This window comes from Gymnoscopelus braueri (genome assembly GCF_963280865.1).
Source record: "Gymnoscopelus braueri genome assembly, chromosome: 1".
In the NCBI taxonomy this organism is placed as follows: Eukaryota; Metazoa; Chordata; class Actinopteri; order Myctophiformes; family Myctophidae; genus Gymnoscopelus; species Gymnoscopelus braueri.
Window position 1 is genome coordinate 9,149,088 of NC_137603.1, and position 20,000 is coordinate 9,169,087.

The window sequence follows — 20,000 nt, forward strand, 5'->3', positions numbered from 1 at the left end:
AGGAATAAAACAGCAGAGGGTGCTGTTTTTTCCTTTTTTTGGGATTATGGGTTCCCAGATTGGTCTGATGGTAACAGCTATACCCATACATATGCCAGGGGTTAACAAACCTTTTCAGCTTGAGGCCCCACAGAGAAAAGTGCTGTCTTCCAGGGACCCAAACTGATAAAATACATTGTATGAATTAACCAGTTGACTGAACCTTGATATGAAAACAGATGGCCACGCAGCCCAAACTTCACCAATCACAGTCCCCACAAAAGTAGACCAATCACAGCGAACCAAACAGCTTTGCTGTTGCTGCTACACCAATCACAGTCCCCACAAAAATAGACCAATCACAGCAAACCACACAACTCAGCAGATGCTGCTACACCAATCAAAGCTAACCGCACGCTGCTAGTTGCATACAGCGAACCAGAAAGCCAAACTCTGTATTCAACATTATCAACGTCTGGCACACAAAGTTCACATTAGCAAACTCAACTTCCAGACAACTGCAGGTCGGATGCCACTCTGAGTTATTTTAATCGCCTTTTAAAACACCCTTTTGTTTGCCACTGCCTTTCACAGAGTTATTCCCCCCCCCCCTTCCCTCATGGTCGATTTTCCAATGATTTGAATGGATGAGGCGTGTTTGGATTCCAGGGGCGCGGCCTCTGACAGGATTGCGGTGGCATTTGAAAGCCCGCCACACATAATGTGACCACCTTGATCCATGCTCCACTGTTCACTGTGTCCCCTCAGCATCAGCACTTCTCTATTACACTGCAGGGCCAGCTGCCTGATATGACCTCACTGCTGGGCAAAAACCTCCTATCTCCATGTTTCAGCTTTTTATGTTTTTTTTTGTTAGTTAAAGGTAGGGTAAGTGATTTACTTTGGTTAAAATAAGTGTGAAATAGCTCTATATTCTGATAGTACTTATTGCTATATTGCTATAGAGTGTTTGTTCAGTAAAAGGAGTCTCCCATGTCTTCCATCTCTTTATTAAACAGAAAATGTATCTTCAGTGCTATCTTCTGATTGGCTTAAATCCTGTCACCTACCTGAAAATGTACTATTTTCTGTTTACTAAAGACCTGGAGAAACCCCTGTGACCGATCAAACAATCTGTAGCAATGATTACTATCAGAATGTAGTAATTTAACCTTTTTAACAAAAAAAAAAATATATATATACCAAAAAATATCACTTACCCTACCTTTAAGTTAATGTTGCACACAAGTAGCAAAAATAGCTGATCTACAATGTGTTACATTGTTGCGCATTGCGAGTTTGTAGATTGGCCCTATTTTAGAAACATTGTTTTAAGTGAAAGTTGTTTAGACTGACTGTGGATTTTATTTATATTTAGCCAATGAAAAGTAATAACTTGTGATTTTTTTGTTTTAAGCTTGCTCAGGGTGGAACAATGCCGGGTCAGCTGCTCTACATGTAAAGTGTCTTGAGACAACTGGTTATGATTTGACACTTTAATACATTTGAATTGAATTTAAAATGTAATATTAATTTCCTGAACAGTAACACTGTTGGACATACAAGGTTTCCCCCCGACAGCGACCATAACTATGACTCCTACTGTGACTCCAAGGCTAGAGAAATGTTTGGCCTCAATAAGTCCATGTATTATGTGTCAGATCCAATAAATGATGCCATCACCACACTGTGGGAGAGAGACAGATTATCTTTTGATAAGTTCCACGAAGCCGCCCTGAGAGCAGGATGACAGAAATAGCACTGATGGCCTGACATAAAAGATGACATTATGTGATTGCAGAGATACTTTTTTATGGACATAAGCCTGTTTGTCAGGCAGTGAAGCTGCTCATTAGCACACATTATCTGTCATCCAAAAAGAGATCTTTGTTAGAAGGGAGGGAGCCAGAATCCTGGCCTCTTGATAGGTCACAGTGTAATTACGCAGATGGTGTCATTTTTGGCATTAATGGCCAATTTGTATTGGACATATTAGGAAAATAAGTAGACTTTGCTGTGTTCTCCTTGTCTGGTGATAATGTCATCTCTGTGTCAGTGGACCTCAAGTCACAAGTGTTCTTCATTTCACAGCCAGAGACGAACCTATTCCATGGGGTAATTAATGCACTGGCAGACAGGGTGAACACCCATCCCCCCTCTTTCCCTCTGCTGCATCAACCCACAGTAAATTCCCCACTGATGCCATATGGTGGAGAGTCATGTGCAGGATGCAATATGCCGTGTTATTTATTTATATCCCAGGTGCTGCTTTTCTCTCAGTGATTTATGTGTTATTGTGTTGATCTGGTGATGGGGATTCTGTCACATGGGGTATTCCAGGTTCCTGCAGCAGGGACCAGGTTAACACAAACCAATGAATCTTTGGATAATAAGGTAGCTATGCACGGTCAAAAACAGTTAACCCTAGGTGGGGTTGGTGAAAGGGCCTTTCTGTGTGGAGTGTGCATGTTCTCCCCGTGTCCCCTAGGGTAGGTACCCTCACAAAAAACATGCAGTAATCCTGGTCTCTATACTGCCTCCCCCTGGTCAGCCGGGGCGCCTGATGGAGGGGATGATAAGAAGGCTAGCTCTCATGCATTGAAGGAGGGGCTCTGGGCTCTGGGCTCTCCCTAGGCTGTCAGAGGGAGTGTAGCGCCCAGGATTACTTAGACAATTGGCACTGGGTGAAACAAATGGGGTTGCATGGGGATAAAAACAATAAAAATACAAATAAAACAGTTAAGAATGCGACATAAAAAACTCTTTGTCTGTAATTGATACAATAAGTAATTTTTTGGGTGAACTAGGCTACTCTTTTATAGATCTCTCATGAGGGTCATTGAGAGCATGGGTCCAGCTCTACTGTAGATCTTTATTTGTGATCATGAGAGAGAAGCAGGGATTGGACCAGGATCATGTGGTCGCTCTGGTAAGAATCTCCACAACTCTACAAACTGAACTTTAGCAAATCCTGGGCTTTTCTCCAAGTCTACTCCCCTCACCACGGGGTTAAGCGAGCATTTTGACACTTTGAGAATTAAATTAACTCTCAGGAACGTGCTGTGCCAGTTTGTGTGCTAAATGTGTATCCGGTACACATACCCCTGCATAATATATCAACCTGTATATATAATTTATCTATGTTTTTGTTGGTTAAATCTCTTTAATGATCATATTTCCATGCAAATGTGCCGCCAAGTAATGTTTGTCTCCTCTTGGTAAGGTGATAAATAAATGGGGAAAAACACCTTCGCACTGACATATGAGTTCAGATTTATAAGGAGACAAGCAGCCTTTGATAAATGGTTCCCTACGTATGTTTTTCCCACCAATAATTGGATAGACAGCATGAATATTTAGATGGAAAAGCAGAGCCAGTGCTTTGGTGGGAGGAAAGCCATCTCTGTACCATCAGGTTTCTTCAAATGGGATGATTGAAGGGAATGGTGTTTCTGTCTTGCATCTTTCATCCAGAGAAATGTGTTGAGTATATTAGTCCTCTACCCCATCACTTACCCTCTAACGACAACACTTTTAATCTGTCTCCACACTCCTCTTTCTCCCAGAAGGTGCCAATAACCCATTGAGACCGGGAACGCATCTGTGTCATTTTTAGATTTATTTGGCTATTCAAAAATAGCAATTTTTCTGCAATTTGGCCGATTCTACGAAAGTCTTCTAAATCCTAGCAGTTTTCTGAAAAACGTATGTTTCTATGCAGTGCTGCTTAAACCTTTGTCATGTCAAGGACCCCCAAAATGATTGTATGATGTATTTGGCCGCGGACCCCCATCTCAAAATATTTTGTTACAGGGACACAAAAATATATATTCAACAATTTGCATGATAAAAAAATACAAATAAATAGCAGATCTACAAGCTCGTAGCACGGCACTTGGTGCCGCGCTACGAGCTTGTAGATCTGCTATTTTTGAATAGCCTAAGTATAAAATAATGGTTATAGCTAAAACAATCTAAAAGGACACAGATGTGTTCCCGGTCTTAAAGTGATAAAGAGTGATGTCTCTGGGCCGGTGGTGGTGAGACATCAGACGTATTGGTCTAATACTTTCTGTTTCATTGCCTGGTATTTTTCTTTGTCAGTGATAAATAAATAAAAAACTAATGGCATGAGATAAATCCAGTGAGATTGCTGGACAGCAGGAAAAAGTGCATAATGATGATCTGTGAGTCACGGGTGGCAGGTGATGAAATGGCAGGTGATTATTAGAGATGTAGCACATCCCCCTATTTAGTGCACTGGTTCTCAAAGTAGGGTCCGGGGACCCCCAGGAGTCATTGAGGGGTTTCCAGGGAGTTCGCAGCAAAATGAGGAACAGTTTGAACACTTCAGCCATATAATTTTTTCAGCTATTCAAACATAGCAATGTGTCGCATCGTGACTATTTTCTAATAATGTTGACAAATATTAACACATCTTCTCTGATTCGGGTCCCTGGCACAAAATATTTTCCAAATGAAAATAGCCATAATCCATAAGCCATATTAATGTATGGCAGTACTAGCTAAAATGTACAAAAATGAACATGCAGAGAAAACAAGAGAGAAGGAGTAATAAGGTCCTTAATTAACTTCCATGTTACCAGCAGAGTACATGTAGTTATGATGTGAATACTGATGATGCTTATTATGATGTGTTGAGCTAAAATAAACACAGTAGGGCCCAGAGGTCTTCAACAGGGGGTCCGCGACCCCTAGGGTGTCCGCGGAGGTACTGCAGGGGGTCCGCAAAATTGTTGTTTGATAAAAAAATAAAAATAAAATCCCCCCAAAAATGTCAATATGTCTTTAAACATAACATGACATATTTTAATAGCTTAGTATTGAATGCACAATAACATGGTATGTTTACACATATTTTGTAGAGAAAGAAAAGGTCTTTTGCACACCTACTGGGACAACCTGTGGGTATAGGAGCAGGCTCCAGGCAACCATTTGTTCATGTTTATACATATAAAACACAATTTTATACATAAATATACGATATATGTGGTGGCCTACCCCCTACCCTACGAGGTAGGGGGTCCCTGCTCCATCACCCCATCAGTTTGGGGGTCCCTGGCCTGAAAAGGTTGAAGACCCCTGCAGTAGGCTACATAGCCTCAGTAATGTATATAACTTAACGCATAACAGCGATTAGAAGATGATCATGCCATACTTTTCAGGAGATGGAAAAAAAGAGCCTGTGTTCCAGTGGATCCAATGTAATTTATTATTTAGTCACAAGCTCTTGTTAATATTTTTTACTGGTTAAAAATGTATGAAACCCACACACAGACTTATAGCCACTTTCAACCTAGCGTCCCTATTTAGGGCTCGTCATTACAGGCAAAATGTTTTCACAAATCAGTGCATTGTGCATTGTGAACTTGTACAGCCGATCTCGAATTGTTGCTATGTTTGTGTGACAGTGTCATACGATGACGTACAACAAAAATAAATAAATAAAACAAAAACAATGAAATATGGAGATACAGTACATGGGTTCTACCCTGACAGTGACAATATTGTGATTCTGATGCATTTTTACAGCGGTTTTTAATTTTATTTAACTTTTTTATCCCACCATTTTTGCAACCCATTTTTTTCACCCAGTGCCAATTGCCTAAGCTGTAATCCTGGGCGCTACTCTCCCTCTGCCAGCCTGGGGAGAGCCCTGAACTGAGCTCATACTTCCTTCAACGCATGAGGAGTGAGCAGGCCGCTTCTTATCCCCTGACAGGGGGGAGTTTCCCCCAGTAGGACGTAGCGCGTGGAAGGAACACGTTATTCCAACCAGTTCCTTTCCCCTCCATCAGGCGCCCCGGGTGACCAGGGGGAGGCAGTATAGAGACCAGGATTACTGCATGTTTTTTGTGAGGGTACCTATTGTTACAGTGCTTATGATGCATGTACGATTACTCAGAATGTGTTAACAAAAGTTAAAAGCCAAACGAGTTGCGGAGTGGATAACGCAAAAAAAATGTGTCCGGTCTATTCCATGTTTATGAATCATGCCACTGAATGTAGGGGAACGTAGCTACAAAATATTTCACAAGACAGGAGCCACAAAGACATTGTTGTAATTCAAAGTCATTTAAAAGAGCTGTAATGTTACCGGACTTGAATATAAAATGAGCTCATTTGCTGTCATACGTATTATAATGGACAGACAGCGCTTTATGTGGTGCTTCCAATTTCAGGCTGGATTAATTATGCTATTAAGGGGATACAAATAAATACTTGTAATAAGGGGGACGGCCCCAGGCCTGTCATGGAATGAATCTATTCCTCTAGCAGAGCATGAGCAGAACCTCTCACCTGCAGCCAGCATCAATCACTCATGTTTACTGACTCTTGTCTTGTATAAACAGCTCATGCAGACACCAGGGAATAATAATTGCATGCATGTCAGGGATGTTTGATGCTAAATCTCCTTTTATTGTTCAGTGTGGGGACGTTCAAAGAGAACAATAGTGGGTGTTTTGCTTTGTCAACACAAGACAAAGACACTTGACACCCATAAAACACTTTGATTTGTAAATCCCACTTACACACTTAAGCCCTATATACTTCATATCAAACTATTATAACAAATACTGGCGAAAACGGCCGATCTAAAAGCTCACAACGCATTGCATTGCTTATATTATCTGATATTTTTGCTATTTTCTTTTTATTTACTTTTTTGACACATTTTAATTGGTTTGATGTGGTTAAAGGACCACTTCACCCATTTTCAACCTATCTTCTTATAATTGGTACTCACTAATGCTCATTATAATATAGTCACTGTCGGGAACAAAGCTCTTATCTCCATATTTTAACTTGTGTGTTTTTTTTAAATAAATTAACAACTGCTTGTAGCAGATCGACAAGCTCGAAACGCGGCTCGAAACGTGGCGCGAAGCGACGCGTTTCGAGCTTGTCGATCTGCTATTTTTCAAATGTTTTAATTTCAATCCTGAAAAAGTTAACGTTTAGGTTTCCAACCGACAGAGACGATATCTAGCTCTTCCATAAAAATATCCAGAACATCTTAAATGGTCGCTGATTCAGAGTAAACCACTGTAAACTCATCCGGCTTAAAGATAATAACAGGACAAACTTCAGCTACAGAACAGATTATTAAAATACACCAGCAAACAAAGGAGCATCTCCAGCGACTCAATATTCAAGAAGCAGCAGTGTTCACTTTATTAATCCATCAAGACCGGGAACACATCTGTGTCATTTTAAGATGTATATGGCTATCAAAAAATAGCAGATCTACAAGCTCATAGCGCTATGAGCTTGTAGATCTGCAAAAATATATATATATTGTGGATTTTTTTTGCAAATCTTTGAATATATATATATGTTTTAAACCGAACATTTTTTACTTCGATCTGTGCTTCTGGGGGGTCCCTGGAACAACATATTTTGAGATGGGGGTCCGCGGCCAAATACATATCATTTTGGGTGGTCCTTGACATGGAAAAGTTGGAGCAGCACTGATATAGCAACATGCTGCTGGAACCGTGGAACCCCATCTCAAAATGTTTAGTTCCAGGGACCCCCCAGAAGCAAATATTTGAGTTCCAAAGGTTCGCTTTAAAATATATAATGTATATCCAAAGATTTGCAAAAATAAATCTAGATTTTTTTTTTAATTAGCAGATCTACAAGCTCATAGCGCGGCACTCGGTGCAGCGCTATGAGCTTGCTGATCTACTGTTTTTGAATAGCCAAATAAATGACACAGATGTGTTCTCGGTCTTAAGGGATTAATCATTGTGACAGGTGAAATTAAAGTAGTGTAAACCAACTGCACTCAGCTCTCTCTTTCTCTCTTTCTCTCTCTTGTTTCTAGGAGGTAAATTGATAGAGCTGTGGGACAAGAGACTGAGAGAATGAATCATTTATTCATTCATTATGAAGCATTAGATCACACAGGGAAACTGCAATTAATTACCTGTCCTCACTGAGTTCACTTTCTGAGCTGTGTGTGTGTGCGTGTGTGTGTGTGTGTGTGTGTGTGTGTGTGTGTGTGTGTGTGTGTGTGTGTGTGTGTGTGTGTGTGTGTGTGTGTGTGTGTGTGTGTGTGTTTGTGTTTGAATACAGTGTGTGTATCTGAATACACCGTGGGTGTTAAATCCTGTGTGTCTGTGCATGCGTGCGTGCAGTAGTGTGTGTGTGTGTGTGTGTGTGTGTGTGTGTGTGTGTGTGTGTGTGTGTGTGTGTGTGTGTGTGTGTGTGTGTGTGTGTGTGTGTGTGTGTGTGTGTGTGTGTGTGTGTGTGTGTGTGCAGTAGTGCGTGCGTGCGTGCGTGCGTGCGTGCGTGCGTGCGTGCGTGCGTGCGTGCGTGCGTGCGTGCGTGCGTGCGTGCGTGCGTGCGTGCGTGCGTGCGTGCGTGTTTATGTGAATACAGTGTGTGTATTTGAATAATGTGTTGGCGGGCAGACAGTGGAACATGTCTTACCTGAAATAACCTGCTTGCTGACTAAGGCATTATTATTATTGGCTGGCTGAACACTGCAGCCAATTAAAACAGAGATGGGAGGCGGCTGGCATGGCCCTCGGTTAATCATGCAAGCTGTTTAGCGAACATTGAAAGAAAAGGTCAATAAAGCAATTTTTGTGCCATTTAACTCTTAGTTAACCCACAACTCTTATGATATTACTTCCTTATTATTCTGGCCCAGATAAACCTCATTTAAATGATGTAATTTTCCAGCACAGGAGGGTTAAGGCGTAGGAATAGAGACACTTAGCATATTAGATGAATAATTCAAAAACTACTTGCAGGCATTTTCATGCATAAGTAGATGCCAATTACTACACCTCGGATTATGACACTGCAATTATTTTCTGTCCTACATTGTAGAAATTGAAGTGTGTTCTAACTGAGAGTGATGCGGTCTGCCTGTGCAAACTCTGAGAGTTAAATTAACACTGAGGATTTGACTGTGTACATCACTGTACATGTAGCTGAAGACAATCTCCCATCCACCAGCTCACATTAATCAATTTAGACCGGGAACGCATCTGTGTCATAGATGTATTTGGCTATTAAAAAACAGCAGATGTACAAGCTCATAGCGCGGCACAGAGTGCCGTTCTATGAGCTTGTAGATCTGCTATGTTTGGAAAAATCGTGAAAATGTGTGCAAATCTTTGAATATATCGATATGTTTTCAATGTGTTTCATTTGTAACTCAAATCTTTGCTTCTGGGGATTCTACAAAATGTCTTCTAAATCCTAACAGTTTTCTGAAAAGACTTATGTTACTATATCTATATCTAACTTGTCAAGGACCTCTAAAATCATATGTATTTGGCCGCGGACCCCCAATCTGAAAATACCCCCAGAAGCAAAGATTTGAGTTAAACATTTTTGCTTTAAACAAATATGTATTTTTTGCACTTTTTAACATAATGTACTGTCTGTACAGTATAGGGGTAATGATGCAAACTGTAGAACGCAAAACTAACTGTATTTCATCCAACCAGTCGAGATCCACTTCGCTCTTTAACCCTCTTTTTTTCTTGCACCACAAAGCCTGCATGTATGAAATATGGAATATGAAAAGTGGGCTCTCGCCTGAGCTGATTTTCTGCTCTTTTTTAGCAAAGGAAGAATGAGCAAAATGTCAAAGAAAAGAGTCTGCTGTCTCCTTTCATACAGTGATGTTAAACTCAAATTTAAACGGTGTCTTTCGTCGCCCGATGAAAGTAACTCACTTGCGTGGAGTGACACAGAGCTTAGGCTTAAGTGTCTCAAGTGGGTGTCTGACACACATACTTAGTCTGTAGAAAAGAGACCTAGTTGCTAACGTGGCTAATCTCGCAAACTACTTGGCCGATCACCGTCGTATTTCTTGTGCACGCAGCCAGCAGGCCAACGACCTCAATTCAGGAAATACATTTTTCAAATTGGTCATGTCATTTTGTTTTTATATAATCAGAGCGCAATTGTCCCTCCAGACCAGTGGTGTAAAGTAACTAAGTACATTTACTCAATTACTGTACTTAAGTACAATTTAGAGGTATTTTTACTTGAATGGAGAATTTCCAATTTTCAGTACTTTTACTTCTACGCCACTACATCTCAGAGGCAAATATTGTACTTTTACTCCACTACAATTATTTGAAAACTTTAGTTACTAGTTACTTTTCCCACCACTGCTCCAGACTATGGCAATACCAACAAGCCAGTTACGTTGCTCCTGTCCCTCCACCTTATGGGATTTAGCAAAAGTGGCCAATGAGAGACGTCATAATCTATCTATGGGTTCTCAGATTTAGCTGGTTGAAAATGTTACATGTTGAACAAAAGGCCCGTACTGTATGTTGTGATATGTGATATCAGTCCTACTTGTCATACAGAACCTATTATCCTGGAACTTTCAACCTGGCATCCCTAATTTGGGAAGTTATAGATGTCATAGCATATTGTAAAAACAATAGTCAACATTTTTGATTTTTTTTTTACAAATCAAACCCTTGAGGAATCATACAGTGCAAGAAATACCTAAATAATTTAGGTTCAGAATCGGACATGAGTTTCCCTGTCACAGAGAAAGACTGAGAGGGGTATTAGGGCATGCCTCCGGGCCAAGGTTTGTGCTTTACTTAGCCTGACACTCAGCCTGAATTTTCATTTCGTTTCACTCCATTATTCAGTCTGAAAGCCCTCTCATTGCAGCCGATTTCTGAGATGGGGGCGTGGCCAAAGTGGGACTCTTTGGCAATTGGTTCATACTGGATTATCCCGATCCCGATTTGTCGTACAGATTTTCAACCGAGAAACACCCGCCTTCGACAGCGTCACCAGACCCTGAATGCGAGGCAAACGATTCAGGGGGTGGAGCCAGGCTATGCTTTACTAGTTTTGACTGCATTCCCTCTGCTCCTCCATGAATGTTTGGCATCAACAGAAAAAATGATGAAACTTTCAGCTTCCACTGAGGTTGATGCATTCTCTTTTCCGATGAAACCTTCATTTGACACATTATGGCTTCAAAATAATCACTGGGAGGTCTCATTGTCGCCAGCCCCAATTAAATATGGGTTTAGTGTAGTTTACAGGGAAGCTGATGCAGTGGTTTTAAAACGGTTTGTGCCCAAGTCACACCAAAAGGCAAGTCACAAATTTCAAGGCACACCTGTATTCATATCCATGTTAAATAGACTTTATAACACGTGTTATCACATGTAATGCTCAAAACACACAAGACATTAAAGCAATATAACATGTTTGCCTACAATGATGACATGACAAAAAGTGGACCTAAACAATATTTTTATGGCACAGAAATGGATTGGGAAATGAGTGTGCACAAAGTACTGATAGGCTATAGCATATTAACCTTTTTATATAGTTGAATTTATTGCAATAATAATGTGTGGTTGCACAAAATGCCAAGGCATGTCTCACAGCAATCAAACTGGATTGAATTTGAGATTTTGTTTTAATGTATTTCAATTGGAGAAATATCCAACCACCAATATTCACCAGCATTACTGCAGAGGATAAAGAAGTCTCTGTTGCGTGGGAGAACCACAACCACACCTGCCAAAGATGTGACGACTGAACCACTCTTCCTGTTTTGTTGCCAGCGCTGCTGTAAAGAAATAATCTGAAATCTGAAAGTGCTTATGGGGAAATGTTCTGTTTTGCTCACAAGCCGCAAGCCAGTGCCCTTTGGTCCTTGAGGTTCATGGAGGGAAGTGTGTGCGAGTGCAGAATACACTTTAGGAATCCTTAAAAGTGGTGCAAGTGATATAGAAACTGTCTGATAGTAAACATTGCTATAGAGTGTTTGTTCAATTTGATGTAAATAAGAAATATCACTTTCACAAATACTGATTTTTGGTATTCGACTTCAAATACCCAAAAGTAGTCGAATATTTGATCAGTCGCAAGTGAAATATCATTTTTTTCCATCCAATACGAACAAGCATTTCTCGTTAAAACGCTGTGTTGCGAACCTTGAAAACAACCAGTGATTAAAGGGTTAACTAATGTAGGCGGGACAAAAGGCGGGGCTGGTGAAATGGCAGTCATCGATTGGCTGTGAGACGCTGTTTACAAGCGGCACAAGGCAGCAGTGCGTTAGTCCTGATTGGACAATCCCAGAGCAGCATGTCTGGGCGGCCATGAATCATAGCAGATCTACAAATGTACAATGCCTCCAGGATGGACGCGTTGTGAGCTTGTAGATCTGCTATTTTCGCTATGCGACACTGTCCTACGACGGAGCATAGGCACAAGCATGACTGCTGCCGTTAAGTAGCGGTCTCATTCATTCAGTTTATTTAACTTGGAATAACTCAGATATATCCTTCAGTCGTTACAAGGCTAAGATGCATTTTGATTGCATGCTCTAACAGCAGGCTATAAATACAAGATAAACTTCACTCCATCGCGACCCGTTTGTTTTTAATAATGCCGTATGCTTTGCACCTTTGTTGGATAAGCATAAGATAAAGTTGAATAAGAAACATGACATCACCGCACATCAGCCACTGTAAAGAGTGTCCTACCAAACTGTGGATATACTCGGCAACAGGAGTAATGCGGGTGGCTACCCTGGACGACACGTCTCCAATCTAACTTGTTAAACAAACTACTGTAAGAAACTCACCAATGGTAAGTAAAGAAAAATATTTACACACTGTTGTTGTCACCATTGAGCGTAGAGCCATGTTTGTTCTGCTTCTAAAAAACGTCTTTTCTGGTATGAGTTCTACTGTTGTTTCAGCGCCTCACCTACATTGAGTGACGGCACAACGTCACATACAATATGAAATGATTTGACAACAAATACAATCAACCATGAATGGATTAGAAGAACTACCAACACCAGAGCTCACAGCTGCATGTCTGCTGTAGAAAAGCCACCACTTAAAACATTTTCAGAAGTTAATAATATAAAAAATAATACCAGCAAATACCGTAAGTAACTTTAATGTACAGTGTTGAATAGTGGTTTTGATAGTCGAATATTCAAATATTCGACTATTCTGTGAAGGCCGTATCACTTACACCTTTACACCAACGCTAAACTAAACCACAAAACATTGTTGCAAGACTTCAAGACAAGTTCAAATGATGTGGGAAGATGCTGTAATTATTCATTCATTCGTTTGTCTATTTGTGGAAGTGGGTATGGAGCAGTGAGCTGAGGCATAATGTGATTCACTAAGCTGAGGTTGGAAAGAAACGATACAGTATTATGTGCTTTAGATGTAGTGGGAAGGCAGGATGAGAAAACACAGTTAAAGGTGAGAGGCAGCTTTAGCTCCTTCCAAAACTGAATGTCTTTCCAGCACACAGTACAACATACAACATGCTTTACAACATACAACATACAACATACAACATACAACATACTGTACAACATACAACATACAACAACAACAACAACAACAACAACAACGTACAACATACAACATACCGTGCAACATACAGCATACAACATACAACATACAACATGCAACAACAACAACAACAACAACAACAACAACACCTAAGGAAGCTGAAAAAGTCCATCCAGCTTCTGGCACTTTGATTTCTGTCTGAGAAATAAATCAGGAGCCAATAGGCTTTTATCCTCTTTGACATAGTTTATCGAGGTGCAAACATGAAAGCTTGAAAGAGGGCAATGATCAAGAATAATATGTATCAAGCAGGAGCTGTGTGGCTTATGGTGTGACCCCCACCTACCCTCTATCTTATGGTCTGACCCCCACCCACCCTCTATCTTATGGTCTGACCCCCACCCTACCCTCTATCTTATGGTCTGACCCCCACCCTACCCTCTATCTTATGGTCTGACCCCCACCCTACCCTCTATCTTATGGTCTGACCCCCACCCTACCCTCTATCTTATGGTCTGACCCCCACCCTACCCTCTATCTTATGGTCTGACCCCCACCCTACCCTCGGACCAGTGGTGGAAAAAGTACTTAAATGTTTAACTCAAGTAAAAGTATCAATACTGCAATGTAGAAGTACTCTGTTACAAGTAAAAGTCCGGAATTCAAAATGTAATTGAGTAAAAGTTAAAAAGTATTGGCATCAAAATGTACTTAAAGTACCACAAGTAAAAGCACTAAAATGTTTGAAAATAGCAGATCTACAAGCTCACAATGCGTCGCAATCTTGTAGATCGTCTATTTTCAAATAGCCGAGGTATAAAATAGGGCTAAAGTGGTTAATGTATGTTTCATAATATCATCATTTATATCTGAAAAGTAACTAGTAACTAAAGTTTTCAAATAATTGTAGTGGAGTAAAAGTACAATATTTGCCTCTGAGATGTAGTGGAGTAGAAGTAAAAGTATTGAAAATTGGAAATATTCAAGTAAAGTACAAATACCTAAACATTTTACTTAAGTACAGTATTTAAGTAAATATACTTAGTTACTTTCCACTCCAAAGTGTTGCACAGGGAAAGAGAGAGAGGAGGTAGGAGGGATGGAAGGAATGGGTAGGGAGGAAAATGTGGAACTGTATGATGGATGTGACTTGATTACTAATTAATTAGCGTAACATAAACCCTCTATACTTCATTGACCGGGGTCCCCCAGGGGTCTGTACTTGGCCACCTCCTTTTTCCCAAAAGCAACAATTCCGGTGCGACGCATTGTGAGCTCGTTTGTCTAATATTTCCGGGGCGAATGTTCGCCTTAATAGTACATGGTGCATTTCTCTAGTGCCTTTATATGTGAAGCACTTTGGATCCCTAACTGCTCATCAACGGCTCATCAGCAGCAGTTATAGGGCTTCAGTGTCTTGCTCAAGGACACTTCAACACTAAGCCAGGGATCAAACCGTAAACCTTACAATTCCCAAGAGGCCGCTCCACCTCCTGAGCCACCGTCACCCCATGATGACATGTCCAGAATAAAGATGCTATAGAGTCCATGTGGTTAACCAGCCTTGTTGGTCCCCCACTGTGATTTGGATGAGATCCTCTCTGGTTTGTATTATCAATCTGGAGCAGGAATGACTCTATTTTAATCCATTAAGACAGAAACGCATCTGTGTCATTTTTTTTTTTCTTTGGCTTGTCAAAAATAGCACAAGCTCACGCTATGAGCTTGTATATCTGCTATTTTTTGACAAATCATGAACATTTGAGCAAATTTTTGAATATATATTTGTTCGTCTTTAACTCAAATCTTTGCTTCTGGGGGGAGGGTCCCTGGAACAAACTATTTTGAGATGGGGGTCCGCCGCCAAATACATATAATTTTGGGTGGTCCTTGACATGAAAAGGTTTGAGCACCATGGCAACGTGCGTTTTTTCCAAAAAACTGTTTAGAAGACATTTGTAGAATCCCCCAGAAGCAAAGATTTGAGTTAAAAATGTTCTCTTTAAATATGTATAATATATATATATATCGTGAAAATGTGTGCAAATCTTTGAAGATATTATCTTCAAAGATTTGCACACATTCTCACGATTTTTCAAAAATAGCAGATCTACAAGCTCATAGCGCGGCACTCGGTGCCGCACTATGAGCTTGTAGATCTGCTATTTTTGAATAGCCAAAGAAATCTAAAAATGACACAGATGCTTTCTCTGTCTTAATGGATTCATCTAGTGTTTCCGTCCAGTCAAGCAGGCTGTCAGGAGCTTTGCCTCGGAGGAAGTTCGGCAGTTTGTTTTCTGTCGTTATATGCCAAGGCCATTTACCACTTCACTAGTCCCTTAATACAAGCCTTAATCAAGCTTTTCATCACATGTATTAGTTTTCTGCTGGTATATCGGAAGTACATCAACAACAGCCACAAGGTTTCCCGTCTACACAGAGTCTTGGGAAATCTCTAAGACCACTTGAGTCTTGATTTTTTGATCGAAGCTTTGAAGTCAACATTACAGCCTTTTTTGATTTACAGCTAAACCGTGCCAACAGAAGTCCTTCAAAAAGCTCTCCGCAGATCCACTTATAGCCAGTCAAGTGCAGGTAAAAAGAAAACGGTTTAATGCATGAAAAGTGTTGCTTTTAATAACTAAATGCATCAAAGAAAAAGAAGAAGAAGAAGATTAACGGGACACATTCTGCTTATTAATTTACTCTTTTATGAGATTAAGCAGATACCCTGCACTAATGGGTGCCATATCAAATTCATAAACATATTGTCAGCACCTGAAGCATTGGATTAAAGCGTTAAGCCTCTTGATGCCATGGATTAAACCACACAGCTTTTTATTAGATTGTGAAGCCAAATATTGACCTTTTCTTCCAAGGACTAAAATGAGCATGGCCAAGTTGAAGCGGTTTTCCAACTTTAATTAAGAATAATTACTGAATGCGTGGACATCTGTGGTCTGCACAATAAACTCTGGGTACATTTAATTAAAGAGATTAGCCTTATCCAAAAGCATTGCTGAGTTGAAAGCAATGTTTTGGATGCGCAGAGAGCTACTCTCTTCAACAATATCCATGTAGATAGTATTGCTTATTTGTATACAGTTTTTTATGAGCATACACAACTTCGAGGCATTATAATATTATTTTAACCTGACTGATCTGTACCATAATTAAAGTTTTTTTGGTTGGACCACAACAGCGGGGCCAGCCCTGCACATGCAAATGTGACTGAGTGATGAAGTCACTGCTCAGCTGTGGTGGAAAAAGTACTAAATCTTTTTACTTAAGTAAAAGTATCAATACTGAGATGTAGAAATACTCTGTTACTGTAAAACAGTAAGTAAAAATACGGAATTCAAAATTGTATTGAGTAAAAGTACAAAAGTATTGCTATCAAAATGTACTTGAAGTACCAAAAGTAGAAAGTACTCTACTGTATATGCAGAATGTCCCATTTCACACGTTTTCAAATGTATAAAAATCTTTGGAAAATAGCAAATCTACAAGCTCGCAATGTGTGTAGATCTGCTATTTTCAAATGGCCAAAATGTATATAGGGCTGAAGTGGTTAATGTATGTTTTGTAATAATAATCCAAATCTACAAAGTAACTAGTAACTAAAGTTTTCAAATAATTGCAGTGGAGTAAAAGTACAATATTTGCCTCTGAGATGTTGTGGAGTAGAAGTAAAAGAACAGAAAATTGGAAATACTCAAGTAAAGCAAAAATACCTCAAAATTATACTTAAGTACAGTACTTAAGTAAATGTACTGAGTTACTTTACACCACTGCTGCTCAGCTGGTTGGCCTAACAACACACTGGCCCTTGTAATACTGTAAGCCACGGCCTTGGATGGCTTCACACACGTGCACACATAGACATCAAAGGTGGCTTGAGTCCCAGCCCATTTACATGTCTGTAAAAAGTGCCCTCTCCAGACCGTGAATACAGAATTTACTACGGTGAAATAAATGCAAATGCCTCCCTTCCCTGGGCCTTTCGAGGGCAGCATTCAACAGAATTGCCTTTTCTGAACTCTCCTGAACTTGAATGCAGCATTTTATATTGGAAGAATTGTCCTCTGTGTAGAAATGCATGCTTTGTGCCACATCTCCAGTAAAGGCTTGAGTTGAGCACGGTGTTGCTCCTTTTGAAATTTAAGCCCCTGCCCATAGAAGGTTTACCAAACATGGCAACATGAAAATCAAACACATCTCAATTAAAACCGTTTTTACCAGCAATTTCACTACAAAAGCAATTTCTACAAGAAAGTAGTCCCAGCTGTGACTGAGAGGAGAGCACAAACCAGGAAGTTGCTCTGCAAACGCATCACGTTAGCTGGCTTTTTTTTAAAGTGATTTGTAAAACCTTGCACATTGGCAGGATGGAAAGGAGCGCTCCTCTTACCTTGCCATAGGAAAAACAAACTCACAAACAGTAATACATCCATGCACAGCACATCGCCACAGCTCTGACCATATTTTTCTCTCACCATTAAGATCAAAAACTGTGTGTGAGAAGAACTTATTAGCAATTTTCAACCTGGCATCCCTAATTTGGGCATATATACATTACACAATATTTTAAAATAAATTCTACAAGCTCACAACACGTTACATGGTGTAGGGCTTAAGTATAACATGGCTAAAATGCAGACTTGTCTTGCAGTGACACTGGCTCAAAAACCATCTCTGCTGTCTTGTTGAAAAGGCTTTTCTTGTACATTGAATCCCATCTGTTCAGTATGTTATTTTATAGAGCTGCTATCAAATAGCTTTTCTGAGGAATAAACGGCTAGTTGATTATATTCATCGGGGGAAAAAGACACTTTTCCTCAGGGTGCAGGACAGTTTAGAATGGCTTCATCATTCATGCTTTGAGTCTCTTTCAAACAGCTCTACCTGGCAATGAATGTTAATGGATATGAAAATAGTAATATCTTGGAGCTGAATGTGGATGAAAATGCACTCCAGAGAGGTGAGACACGAGCATCATGTTCTATCTTTAACTAAGCATGAAAAAGGATTATAAACACTCATTTCTAAATGGAAATTTGCAGGTCATAGTTATTTTATAGACTGAATTCAACATTATGCAGTATACACTGACAAACACTTATACATCAGGTAATGCCTTGCATTATATGGTTACCTGAAGTAATATAAAAATAATATTAAATATCTCCCTTTGGTGCGAGTATCGGGGGCAGACACTCGTGATTAAAAATTGTATTTAATAATGTTTAGGGAAGTTGTCAAATACACAGTCATGTGGGATGGTTATTGTGAAAAATATACCAGTGAAAGATTATATCAAAAATTACTTTTTGTCACCTAGTATAGAGTAATGAGACTAAATATGAATTGGATGAAGATGTCAGGTTATATGATCGAGCGAAAAACAAACAAAAACAAATGGGCTTGTAATAATAAATATTGTGTAAATATTCAATAACTGATGGGAGCTAGCAGAAATATGATTACAATGCACTGGGGTGCGTTTTGTGGAATTGTTTTGCTTTTCACTGAATCAAATAGGTCTACTCAACGGAATTGCATCCTTTTTATTATTCTCATTTCCTCAAAAAGTGGAAAAGGATATAGAACAAAATAAATGCCATTCCCCTGGTGTGTTTAAAATCTCTGGCCTGGTGCGTGCGCGCGCGTGTGTGTGCACGCGTGCGTTAGTGTCTACAGCTTATCTCACAAACTACTGGGTCAATGAGTGTTATATGTCTTGTGTACTCTGCCATCAGGCAGTCAGTGTGGACAGGTACAGAGTCACTGTCATTGTGTTTTCCAAACATAACTGACACCAGACATTAACGATCAGCATCCTTCATCATAACCTTTTATCCACATTGCCCTGTGACTTTTTTACACACACAACCACAATACACTGTCATCACGCACGCACGCACACACGCAGACACACGATCAGTTATTTCCGTTGGGCGTCGCCCCATCGTGCAACGATGACATCAGGATTTATGAAACTCAGGAATAGATACATTTTGGACTTTTACATCAACATATGTCATACAGACAACTTTGTCCAGGAACTAGAAAAGTAAGGAAGGACCAAAAAGTGCTCATGTTGTGGCCTAGCTAATAGTTGCTTCTTTTGGGCTTGTTTTCCTAGACATGGTTGCTTATTTCTCTCACAAAATATGGCAACACCGCAACATTGTCTCTCTCACTCTCTCTCTCTCGCGGCACACACACGCTCCACACACGTCGTGGTCGTTCGGCGACGCAGCGCACAGTTCCACCTCCATACAGATATAAATTAATTATTAACACCTTGGGTGCCAAAAACGGAAATCTCCGGTTTTGCATAAAGTGACGTTGAGTGCCAAAACCGGGAATCTCTGTGAAATCAATCTTTTTGTTTTTTTTTGTTTTTTTTCCTCAAGGGGTGGGGGGGCTAGCGCAGCTCTGGAATCACCCACGGTGACTCTGAGAAGGAAGGGACAGATGGATCACTGTGCCAAAACAAACAGTCTCCCGTCCGCTCCCATTCTATCTCCTTGCAAAAAAAAATCCATATTTCCTTAACTTTTTACAGTGGGGAAAACCACTAATTTTCGTTCCACGATCACTCCGCCATGGTGACTCGCGTGAGAGATGTTATTGTTCCAGGCGTTAGCCAGG

At 40.1% G+C, this 20,000-nt stretch overlaps 1 protein-coding gene across 1 annotated transcript in view; it reads right to left on the reverse strand.

The window, feature by feature from the left end:
- Positions 1 to 20,000, reverse strand: part of luzp2 (leucine zipper protein 2) — a gene marked incomplete at both ends in the record, with an annotated part of 231,614 nt that overhangs the window by 118,611 nt on the left and 93,003 nt on the right. The window lies entirely within an intron of this gene.